Genomic DNA, 13,087 nt, shown 5'->3' with positions numbered 1-13,087 from the left:
TATATTACACCTCCCTATGCCTAACTCTGACTAGGTTGAACTCTAGGGCAAACAGGGACTATGTTCACCAATCCTTTATTATCCGTTGGCGGTGGTTCGCGATTTCGGGGTTCGCTGGACTCTGTACGTTCTGCTTGTCATACCCCGAATGTCGTAGGGGACTCCTGACTGTCGTCTTCAGTTGGGTGGTGTCCGCTGATGCGGTAGGGTGCATATTGGACTTATGGGGAAGAGTACCCACTTTCTTCCGGTAGAAATAGGTTTTAAAGTCTTTTTAGGTAATGTTTCTCTGTTGGTAGCTCAGACTAGATTGTAGAGTGGAAACTCTCAAACCTTCAGTTTCTTTTTGGAGTTTTGGTTTCGGCATTGGTCGATCGCGGTGCTTTCGATGTTACCACATTGGCTGTGGTCAATTGTTCCGCGATGGCGATGTCTGCAGTTACTGGGATCTGCTTTCTGCCGTAAGGATCATCTTCCTTCTTTCGGTAGATGAATGCCTGCTCGCTCCCTTTCGTTAAAAACCGGGGCCCAGTTATACTTTTGGAGCCGTTCTAATCGATGTGCCAATTCAGCCCCGATTCTTTGTTTTAATTTTGGCGGGCTTGATATGTCATACTTTGGCGAGATCTTTAAGGGTAACTTGTCTAGGATGTGCTGATCTTTTGAATTTGTTTCTCAATCAGAAAAAAATTAGCTTTGGTATTTGTATTGTCTGTCTAGGCCTGGGTTTCCATGCGGGCTGGATGAGCCATTAACATTATGCATGTGCTAGATGGGTTTCCTGCTCAAAGTGATGGCTGGCTATTTCTGGGTTGATTGTTGCTATGTTAATGTCTCCCAGGGAGAAGGGTTTGCGAGTTTACATAATTCCCCAGACAATTTGTTCAGCTTCAAAGCACCAAACAGCTTCAATACCCAAACTGGTTTCTTTGAAGGATAGTTATCCTTTACTTTTTAGTCCTTCCGACAGAGCCAATTGGCCTTGTAAAAATCTCAAATTTGATATAAACTCGTAATTTCATCCATGTGCACTTCAAGATACCAAACTTTCTGGTTGACAGTTCCAACTTAAATTTCCTTTCCAATGAGTCCAAACACTGGGGGAAGGGGGGGTTCCCACAAATTTTGCAATCCTACATTCTTATGGAAAATAGGTGCAGGCATAGGCCCCTCGAGCCTGCACCATTCCCTCAGTATCCCTTTCCTGCTTTCTCTTCATACTCTTTGATCCCTTTAGCCATAAAGGCCATATCTAACTCCCTCTTGAATATATCCAATAAACTGGCATCAACAACTCTCTGGGGGGAAGGGAAATCCCACAGGTTAACAACTCAGTGAAAAAGTTTCTCCTCATCTCAGTCCTAAATGGCCTACCCCTTATTCTGGACTTCATCATCAGGAACACTCTTCCTGCATCTAACCTGTCTAGTCCCATCAGAATCTTGTAAGTTACTATGAGATCCCCTCTCATCCTTCTAAACTCCAGTGTATAAAGGGCCAGTTGATCTAGTCTCTCCTCATATGTCAGTCCAGTCATTCCAGGAATCAGCCTGGTGAACCTTTGCTGCACTCCCTCACTAGCAAGAACGTCCTTCCTCAGATTAGGAGACCAAAACTGAACACAATATTCCAGGTGAGGCATCACCAAGGCCCTGTACAAGTCATGTCGCATCACGTTACAATGGAGGGATTTGAATGCATGGATGAGAATGTTAAATTTGAAGTGCAGAGCTTTGTCAGCTACAATATGTTAATGTGCTCCCCCTCACCTTGTGCCCTAGTAGGAGGTGTGCAAAAGGAACCCAGTGTTCCAAGTGTTCCCAGTGTTTTACCTGAAAAGGTGAATTGTCCTGGGCAGCATCCTCTTCAAATTCAACACTGCAAAATTAACATTAAAAGTGCAGCACTGGATTGGGCTGAAAGGTCATCGCAAAGCATTTCCTTCCTTTGTCTCCCAATTTTAACTTTCTGTGTAAAGAATTACTATGTTATACCACTTGCAAAGCTCTTGGGAGAGTGTAGGTTTAGTGTAAACCCTCATTCACATTCAGCCAACGTCAGCTTAACAGAACAGCTATTTTAGGGATATGGAATGTCAAGGAGGCTAGTTTGTTGAACTGTGTAGTGACTGCTTTTAACAAATACAGTTTTCTTCAATTCCCAGTCTGGAGTTCAGTATTAAGTGCCCAAAGTTCAGGTGTTTGCATAGTTGATTCTATACCTCATTTCAGCTGTCAAAACCATGAAATACTATTCAGACTGACGAGTGTTGAACCCATGCTTTTTTGGGCTTGGTAAACCTTTATACAGAGCATTTTATTGCAAGAAGAATCAGGTGCAACTGATGTTGCAATTTGAATCCAATCATCCTTTTTAGTAAATAACCAAGGATTCAATAGACAGATTATTAATCACAAAGCTTACAAACAGAAACATAGAAATTAGGAGCAGTAATAGGCCATTCAATATCATGGCTGATCCTCTATCACACCATAATCCCACTTTCACCCTATACCCCTGGATGCCTTGTGTCTAGAAATCTATCTCCCTCCTAAATATATTCAGTGACTTGGCCTCCACAGCCTTCTGTGGTAGAGAATTCCACTGGTTCACCACCCTCTGAACAAATAAATTTCTCCTCATCAATCCTAAATTTTCTACCCCATATCCTGGAGACTGCAACCCTTTGTTGTAGACTTCCCAGCCAGGGGAAACATCCTCCCCACATCCAGTCTGTTCAACCCCTTCAGAATTTTTATGCGCTTCAATGAAATCCCCACTCATTCTTCTAAACTCTAGTGAATACAGGCCTTGTCGACCCAATCTCTCCTCATACAACAGTCCTTCCATCCCAGGAATCAGTCTGGTGAACCTTTGTTGAACTCCCTCTATGGCAAGTATATCCTTTTAGGTAAGGAGAACAAAACTGCACACATTACTCCAGGTGTGGTCTCACCAAGGCCCTGTATAACTGTAGCAAGACATCTTTGCTCCTGTACTCAAATCATCTTGCAATGAAGGCCAACATACCATTTGCTTTTCTAACTGCTTGCTGCACCTGCATGTTTGCTTTTAATGACTGGTGAACAAGGACACCCAGGTCCCTTTGTACATTGACATTTCCTAAGCTATCACAATTTAAATAATATTTTGTCTTTATGTTTTGCCTACAAAGTGGATAACTTCACATTTATCCACATTATACTGCATCTGCCATGTCATTTTTCATAGGCAGCCCCTCGGAATTGAGGAGGACTTGCTTCCACTCCCAAAGGGAGTACTTTGATGGCTGAACAGTCTGATATGAGAGTCACAGACCCTGTTACAGGTGGGACAGACATTCTGCAAGGGAATGGGGGTGGGGGGGGGTCAGTGGGGCTGCTTTGCCGCACGCTCCTTCCGCTGTCTGTGCTTGACCCCTTCATGCTCTTTGCATTGAGACTCGAAGAGCTCAACACCCTCCCGGATGCACTTTCTCCACCTCAGGCAGCCTGTGGCCAGGGTCTCCCAGGTGTCAGTGGTGATGTCACACTTTACCAGGGAGGCTTTGAGCGTGCCCTTATAATGTTTTCGCTGTCCTCCTTTGGCTCGTTTACCACGAAGGAGCTCCGCATAAAGCATTTGCTTCGGGAGTCTCGTATCTGGCATGCAAACTATGTGGCCTTCCCAGCGAAGCTGATCGTGTATGGTCAGTGCTTCAATACTGGGGAGGTTAACCTGGTCGAGGACACTGATGTCGGTATGCCTGTCCTTCCAGGGGATTTGCAGGATCTTGTGGAGACATTGTTGGTGATATATCTCCAGCAACTTGAGGTGCCTTCTATACATCATCCATGCCTCAGATCTACACAGGAGGGCAGGTATTACTACAGCCTTGTAGACCATGACTTGTGGTAGTAGATTGGAGGGCCTGGAATTCAAACACTCAAGATCCACAGCATGGCCCTGGACAATGTGGACCATTTCCCATATCTCAGGAGCCTCTGATCAACAAAGGCAGACATTGATGCATAGATTCAGGATTGCCTCCAGTGCAGCCTTCTGATCTGTCATGTGTTTGCCCACTCACCCTGCAGCATCCATAGCTGCCCCCCTCCCCCCAGTACTGATCCCTGTGGTACCCCACTAGTCACCACCCCAAAAAGGACCCGTTTATTCCTACTCTGTTTCCTGTCAATTAACCCTCCAATCCATTACCCCCAATCCTATGTGCTTTAATTTTGCACACTAACCTCTTATGTGGGACTTTATCAAAGGCCTTCTGAAAATCCAAATGCACTACATCCACTGGTTCTGCCTTATCTATTCTATCAGTTACATTCTCAACTAACTCCAGTAGATTTGTCAAACATGATTTTCCTTTCATAAATCTATGTTGACCTTGTCTAATCCCATTGATATTATCCACATGTGCCATTATCACATCCTTTATAATAGACTAGCATTTTCCCTACTATTGATGTTAGGCTAACTGGTCTGTAGTTCCCAGTTCTCTCTCTTTTAAAAAAAAAAATAGTGGGGTTACATTTTCTGCCCTCCAATCTGCAGGAACTGTTCCATAATCTATTGAATTTTGGAAGATGACAATCAATGCATTCACTATTTCTATGGCTACTTCTTAGTACTCTTGGATGCAGATCATCAGGCCCTGGGGATTTATCAGCCCTCAGTCCCATTCATCTCTCCAGCACTATTTTCTTACTAATCATCATTTCCTTTAAAATTTAATTTGCTCACTAGACCCTTAGTTCCCTAGCATTTCTGGGAGGTTATTTGTGTCCTCTTCCGTGAAGACCGAACCAAAGCATTTATTTAATTATTCTGCCATTTCCTTGTTCCCCATTATAAATTCTCCCGTTTCTGTCTGTAAAGGACCTACATTTGTCTTCACTAATCTTTTTCTTTCTATATACTTGTAGAAACTTTTGCAGTCAGTATTTAGGTTCCTTGCAAGTTTACTCTCATACTCTCTTTTTTTCCCCCCCCCCTCTTAAAATCAATCTCTTGATCCTTTTTAGTTGAATTCTAAACTGCTCCCAATCTTCAGGCTTGCTATTTTTTTCTGGCAACTTCGTATAACTCCTCTTTGGATCTAATACGATTCTTAATTTCTTTTGTTAGCCATCGTTGGGCCACTTTTCCTTTTGTGTTTCTGCACCAGCAAGGAATGTATAACTGTTGCAATTCATGCATTCATTCTTTAAATGTTAGCCATTGCCTATCCACCATCATGCCTTTTAATGAATCGTCCCAATCTAGCATTGCAAATTCATTCTCATACCTTCATAATTTCCTTGCTTTATATTGAGGACCCTAGTTTCAGATTGGACTGCTTCACTTTCCATCTTAAAGAACTCAATCATGTTATAGTCACTCTTCCCTAAAGGACCCTGCACAACAAGACTATTAATTAACCCCTTCTCATTGCACAATACTCAATCTCAGATAGCCTGTTCCCTAGTAGGCTCCTCAACATACTGGTCTAAAAAAAAACACCTTGTACATACTTGAATTCATCTTCCACAATACTATTACTAATTTGGTTTGGCAAGTCAAAATGTAGATTAAAGTCACCTACAATTACTGTAGCACCCTTGTTACATGCATCTCAAATTTCCTGTTTGATGCCATTCCCTACACTACCACTACTGTTGAGGCCTATAGACAACTCCTACCAATGTTTTCTGCCCCTTGGTGTTCCTTAGCTCCACCCAGACAGATTCTACATAGTGATTTTCTGAGCCAATATGTTTGCTCACTATTGCTCTGATTTCATCTTTTACAAACAATGCCACACCACCCCTTTTTGCCTGTCCTTCCTAAATATCAACTATCCTTGGATATTCAGTTCCCAACTCTGGTCATCCTGTAACCACATCTCCATAATTGCAACTATATCATATCTGTTTACATCTAGTTGCACTGTTAATTCATCTACATTATTATGAATGCTTCATGTATTCAGATATAGTGCTTTTAGATTTAACTTATTATTAGACATATTATTTTGTACTATAGCCCCATTTGTCTTATCACTATTTTTCTTACCTGCACTCTATTTGTTAGTGTACTCTTGTATGTATGCTCTGTCCCTCCCGGACATAATCTGGTTATCCTTACCACAATCACTTTCCTGCATTGCTTCCTTTCTTTTCTCATTAGCATTCTAGATTTCTCTCCACTGCAATAGTTCCCCCACAACCCCTTATTTAGTTTCAACCCTTATCAACCTCCCTAGTTCTTTGATTCGCTAGAACTCTGGTCCTAGCATAGTCCGTCCCCACAGACCAGCTCTCTCTTTTCCGAGTATTGGTGCCAGTGCCCCATGAATCAAAACCCACTTCTCCCACCCCAACCTCTGAGCCAATCATTCATCTCCGAGTCTATTGACCCTCTGCCAATTTGCTGATGGCTCAGGTAATAATCCAGAGATTACTACCTTTGTGGTTCTGCTTTTCAATTTAGTCCCTAGCTGCTCAACCTCTCAGCAGAACCTCTTTTAGTCCTACCTATGTCATTGGATCCTCCTCTCCCACTCCAAGTTCTCCTCCAGTCCAGAGGAGATGTCCTTTACCCTGGCACCAGGTAGGCAACATAGCCTTTGGGACACACAGTCCTGGCTGTAGAAAACCCTATCTATTCCCCTAACTATACAGTCCCCTACCACAACCACCTGCCTCTATACTCCCCCCACTTGAATGGCTTTCTGCACCACAGTGCCTTGGTCAGTGCTCATCCACCCCACAGTCTGCACACTTATCCACAAGGGTTGCAAGAACCTCAAATCTATTGGACAAGTGCAGAGACTGAGGCTCCTGCAATACTACCTCCTAGATCCACACATAGTTAATTTTTAGTATTTAGTTATATGCTGTAGGTTAACTTGAAAAGGAAAACTTAGACCACAATCACTTATCTACCTACCTACCTGTGATGTCACAGAGCAGAGTTTTCCTCACACAGAGCTGTGCAATCACCTGGGAGAGGCAAAAAAATAAACAGACTAAAAACCCAGGCCAATTGGGGGAAAAAAATCTGGGAAAATGCCTCTGACCCAACCAGGCGATGGAAACCAGTCCAGGAGATCACACTGGCCATATGCAGTGGTCTGTTCTGGCTTTTATCCCCACTCTTGGCCCTCGGTCTGCACCTGCTCAGATACACCGCCACTCTGCAGAAAAAGTTAGGAACAACACGGCAAAGCAACTCTCCCAATTACCAAACTCTGTTTCCCTAGTTTCTGCTTCTGGGGCAACAGACAGCACCGGACTGCCCCTGTGGTGAGGTTAAAAATATATTGCAGCTCTGCTGACATTATCGCGCCATGTCTTTTCCATGTTCAGTAGGCCCTACCTGCTTTTAGTGGGCACCTGGTCCAGCGCCTGGGCCAACCAGTGTCAGCTGTGGCTCAGTGGGTAGCACACTCGCCTCTGAGTCAGAAGGTTGTGGATTCAAGTCCTACTCCAGGAACTTGAGCACATAAATCTAGGCTGACACTCCCAGTGCAGTGCTGAGGGAGCACTGCACTGTCGGAGGTTTAACGTCTCATCGTCTTTCAGATGAGACGTTAAACCAAGGTGCCGTTTGATCTCTCAAGTGAATGTGAAAGATCGCATGGTGCGATTTCGAAGAAGAGCAGGGGAGTTATCCTGGTGTCCTGGTCAATATTTATTCCTCAATCAACACAACAAGAACAGATAATCTGGTCATTATCACATTGCTGTTTGTGGGAGCTTGCTGTGTACAAATTGGCTGCTGTGTTTCCCTCATTACATCAGTGACTACACTCCAAAAGTACTTCATTGGCTGTAAAGCACTTTGAAACATCCGGTGGTTATGAAAGGTGCTATATAAATGCAAGTCTTTCTTTTCTTTCTAAATCGCCGCCATTAATGTTAAAGTTTAAATGGAGAAACATTGCAAAGTGCTGCAGTAGAGAAGGACCTGGGGGTCCTTGTGCATGAAACACAAAAAGCTCGTATGCAGGTACAGCAAGTAATCAGGAAGGCAAATGGAATGTTGGCCTTTATTGCAAGGGGAATAGAGTATAAAAGCAGAGATGTCCTGCTACAACTGTACAGTGTATTGGTGAGACCACACCTGGAGTACTGTGTGCAGTTTTGGTTTCCGTATTTAAGGAAGGATACTTGCATTGGAGACTGTTCAGAGAAGATTCACTAAGTTGATTCCGGAGATGAGGGGGTTGACTTATGAAGATAGGTTGAGTAGTTTTGGCCTATACACATTGGAAATCAGGAGAATGAGAGGTGATCTTATTGAAACATATAAGATAATGAGGGGGCTCGACAAGATGGATGCAGAGAGCATATTTCCACTCATAAGGGAAACTAAAACTAGGGGACATAGTCTCGGAATAAGGGGCCGCCCATTTAAAACTGAGACGAGGAGGAATTTCTTCTCTCAGAGGGTTGTAAATCCATGGAATTCTCTGCCCCAGAGAGCTGTGGAGGCTGGGTCATTGAATATATTTAAGGCGAAGATGGATAGATTTTTGAGCGATAAGGGAATAATGGTGTAGTGTATGTAGGCACCTTTAGTAATGACTCCACGAGACCGGGTATGGTACTTAAACTGTGCAGACCTGCAGTCCTTTATTAGCAGCTCCTGAGTGCTGACAACAAGCTGTGTGTTCCTTTTTATACTGGGTTACCTGCTGTGTGCAGGCAACCCCTGGGTCTCCAGCAACAGCACCCTCTAGTGTACCGGTAAGGTGTGTACAGTACAAGGGTACATTCAATGTTGCATGACAGTGTTACAGACATCACACAGTGAACAGGCATGCCTACACAACAATACTCCCCCCTGAGCATTTTTCATATCCTAGTTGTCATGCCCAGGGGAGGTGATCAGTGGTGGGCTAAGCAGGATGACCCTGCGTTTGTTCGGTAGTGTGGCTGGTGTGTCCCCGTCCAGGTCGTTGGCTATAAAGAAGTGTTCCAATCTTTCCACAAAAGCATCCCAATCTTCCCCCTCTGTAAAATGCTGAAAGTTGCTGAGGTTAGACGTGTTGAGCTTATAGTTCGTGATCCCGTATTCCCATCGCCAGTTGTTGTGTATGTAGGCACCTTTAGTAATGACTCCACGAGGCAGGGTATGGTACTTAAACTGTGCAGACCTGCAGTCCTTTATTAGCAGCTCCTGAGTCCTGACACCAAGCTGTGCATTCCTTTTTATACTGGGTTACCTGCCGTGTGCAGGCAACCCCTGGGTCTCCAGCAACAGCACCCTCGAGTGTACCGGTAAGGTGTGTACAGTACAAGGGTACATTTAATGTTGCATAACAGTGTTACAGACATCACACAGTGAACAGGCATGCCTACACAACAAACGGGTTATGGGGAGCGGGCAGGGAAGTGGAGCTGAGTCCACGATCAGATCAGCCATGATCGTATTGAATGGAGAGCAGGCGCGAGGGGCCAAATGGCCTGCTCCTGTTCCTACTTCTTATGTTCGTATGTCAGAAATCTCTCCTCCCACCCATCTCTTGCAGTACTCGAGGATAATTATCTTCTATTCTGGGCTATTTATTTGTTTTGAGCCTATTTAGCCTTGTCCAGGACTTCCATTTCATTTAAATCAAAGTCATTGATTTTCCTTTGGTTAACGGAATGCATGCTGCTCATGTCTTCTCCTGTGAATATTTGTAGGGAATAATCATTCAGAACATTAAACACCCAGCAACCATCCCCAGTTTCAATTCCATTTGCTACTTTTATGGTTTCCAGCTCTTCTCTGCCTTCTTTATTGTTGAGATATGTATTTTGTTACTGTTATGTTTAGCCCGCACTGCTATACTTTGTTCTAGGTACGTGTTACAACTTCAGATCTCTCATAGATACCTTCTTCAATTCAGTCTGATCCGTTGCTCCCACAAGGATTTTGAGCATTTTACTGTTAAGGGTAAAAACAGTGAATGCTGGAAATCTCAGCAGGTTAACGTTTCTGGTCTGTGACCCTTCGTCAGACGCTGCCTGACCCGCTGAGATTTCCAGCATTTTCTGTCGTTGATTCAGATTCCAGCATCCGCTGTATTTTGTTTGTGTATTAGTTGTTAAGGGAGTTGACTGACACTGCACATATACACTTGTCTGATTGGGAAGTCCAATCGAATCCTGCCTTGTGATCGGAATCAGATATCAGTCTCTTTCATGGCAGTGTTTCTTCAAACTCTTCAATGTCAGGATGTGAAATGAAATGTTAAGCTGATTTATTTTACAGTAATCTGAAGATATAGAGCAACATTTACACTCAGTTTCACTTAATATCAACAATACAATCTCAGCGCGATAATATAAAATTAGTGAGCATGTTATACCATCCCATTGCAGTGGTTCAGTTCATTGCCTAAGTCCCCTCTCCTCCATTCCATTCCAATCACAGTCCTTGGCTACCTGTCTGTCTCAGTGAAGGGGCTCACAGCTTTTCCATGTACAAAGCTGGACTGTCCACACTGTTTGAGGCCACCCACTATGCGGAAGCAGGGCGGGAGCTTCACAAAGGATGGTGGGCTGTAATTTACTGGCCCTTTCCCACCAACAATGCAGCTGACACTGTCTTCCCACAGGCCTATTGCTGGGGAGCTGGAACTCCCAACTGAATCAGGCCGTGAGCCCTTTTAATATGCACCTTACATCTCACATAAGGTGCCAGTTGCCATTTTCAGACTCAATTGGGCAGAGCATGCATTGTGTACACTCCTCCCAGTTAGCTCATGATCCAGTCAAAGAAGTGCCCAGAAGGTAAGTTTTCAATTATCCTTGTGTTCCTGGGAGGGTCAGGATTACTCCTCCAGGCTCCACAAAAAACAAGTTAGGTTGCTGCCACACTGGGTGCCCTTCCCTCCAGAGAATGGCCCCACTCCTCCCACAGATCTACCGATCTCCTGGCTGGAGGTGGGCTGGGCCGTTCCGTATTACAGTGGCCTGGAGCTGGAGCGATGACCTGGGAAACTTGTTATCTGCCCTCGGAGGCAGACATGGTCAGGAGTCCACCTTTGGAGGAGCTTAGGGCACAGTTTGGAGCACTGGGCCAATGGAGGTAAAGGAGGGAAGAAGTTGTACAGTGCTTTGTAAATGAGGACACAGATTCTGTATTCAGTGAGGTGGGGGACAGATGGGAAGAGGAGGTGAGCAAGGTCTTACATACAAATATACAACATTCTTACAGGGCTCAACAGTGTAGATGCAGGGAGGATGTTTCCCCTGGCTGGACGGCCGAGACCCAGGGGTCACAATCTCAGAATAAGGGGTCGGCCATTTAGGACTGAGATGAGGAGAAATGTCTTCACTCAGAGAGTGGTGAATCTCTGGAATTCTCTACCCCAGAGGGCTGTGGAGGCTCAGTCTTTGAGTATATTCAAGACAGAGATCGATAGGTTTTTGGATATTCAGGGAATCAAGGGATATGGGGACAGTGCAGGCAAGTGGAGATGAGGTCGAAGATCAGCGCTGATCTCATTGAATGGCAGAGCAGGCTCGAGGGGCCGAATGGCCTACTCCTGCTCCTAATTCTTATGTTCTTATGTACATAAGGTCAGGCATGAGGGGAGAGTGAGACTTAGTGTGGGACGGGAGGTGTGAAGCAGAGGGTCGATGACTAGAACTCTGTGCATGGAAAGGTTTGGGAGACTGGTGAGAATATCTGAGGGGTTGAAATTAGAGGATAATGAAAGTTGTGCAGGAGATGAGATAAGGCCAAAGGTGGGCAATTATCTTGTCTTGGTGATGGATTGAATCTGGGGTTTGAAGACCAGCCCTGGGTCAAGCGGGGAACCGAGGTGATGGTGTACTATGTGACAGGGTCTGAACACACGGCTGGGGAGCAGGAAGCCTGAAGAATCTTGCTTTTCCACAATCCAACGTTCATTGCCCATTATTTTGTTTTAGAATTTCTAATTGCTGCGAAGGATATTCTGAAGATAATTTAAATAAATAAAACAATAACCAAGAAGCTTTAATTGATATGCTAATTTTAACTACCCCCCCTCTCAAGCAAATATCTCTGATCGGGTTAACTGTTAGAGATATTACATTTCACCCATTTCTCTGGTCTGTGGACTTACATACATCACCATTTTAAAGAAATATTGCCCAGTAATAATGAAACTTTGAGCGAGTTAGTTTCTGGATGCAACTTGTGGCATTAACACTGGAGGCTCACCATCTTCGACTGAAGCTGAAACAATTTTGAAATTGCATTTAATCTGTCTATCACAAGTTGAGGAAAAATCGAGCTGTGGCTCTATTTGATGTAGTCGGAAAATGTTCCTTCTATCACAGTAATGGCTCTTGTATTTACCAGTCCTGATTGTTTGTATAGCTCAGCCTTTTAGCTGAATTCTTGCTTTATAATCACCCCCCCAAAATATTCTTCAGAGCTTCCCGAATAAACTGAAAGAAACTTTTTCCAAGTAGCAGTCCTTGAGAGTTATTCAATATTGTAATGAGCAAAATCATGTTACGTTTCAGAGATGCATCAATAATGGATGTTGTGCTAATTAGATGGATGGCTTGGAGGTTTGGAAAATAATTGAACTTTGGTACAATGTAGTTCACTGTACATGCCCAATGAATTGCACCTCACGCTATAAATTACTGCAATGTTTTAAGCACCAGCATTTGAGTAGAAATTTAGCAACTGAACCAATACATAATGATTGTGAAGGACTACATTAAGCACAGTCACCATTTCACATTACTTTTTTGAAAGGTAAATATGGGTAAGATTAACATTCAGTGCAACTGGGATTTAATGGTTGGACATCTAACAGAGAGAAAGAACAAGTTCAGGCCCTTTGGGCCAGCCAGGATTTAAAGCTATCAAACAAACTATAGGGTAAATAGTCCATTATGCAATTACGCACTCATGCTATATTTCTCTGGGCGCAATTTGTAGGCAGGCACTAATCGATTGATTTTTAAATGGGTTTAACAGCTGGTAACAACAGAGCACAAGGAAATGTGGTATGTGAATGTGTTGTGTGGCACGATTACCGTGCTAAATGGGATAGATTCAGAACAGATCGAGCAGCTCAAAACTGAGCATCCATGAGGCGCTGTGGGCCATC

The sequence above is a fragment of the Pristiophorus japonicus genome, chromosome 6 (assembly GCF_044704955.1).
Source record: "Pristiophorus japonicus isolate sPriJap1 chromosome 6, sPriJap1.hap1, whole genome shotgun sequence".
Taxonomy (NCBI): Eukaryota; Metazoa; Chordata; class Chondrichthyes; family Pristiophoridae; genus Pristiophorus; species Pristiophorus japonicus.
This window is presented reverse-complemented; position numbering follows the sequence as displayed.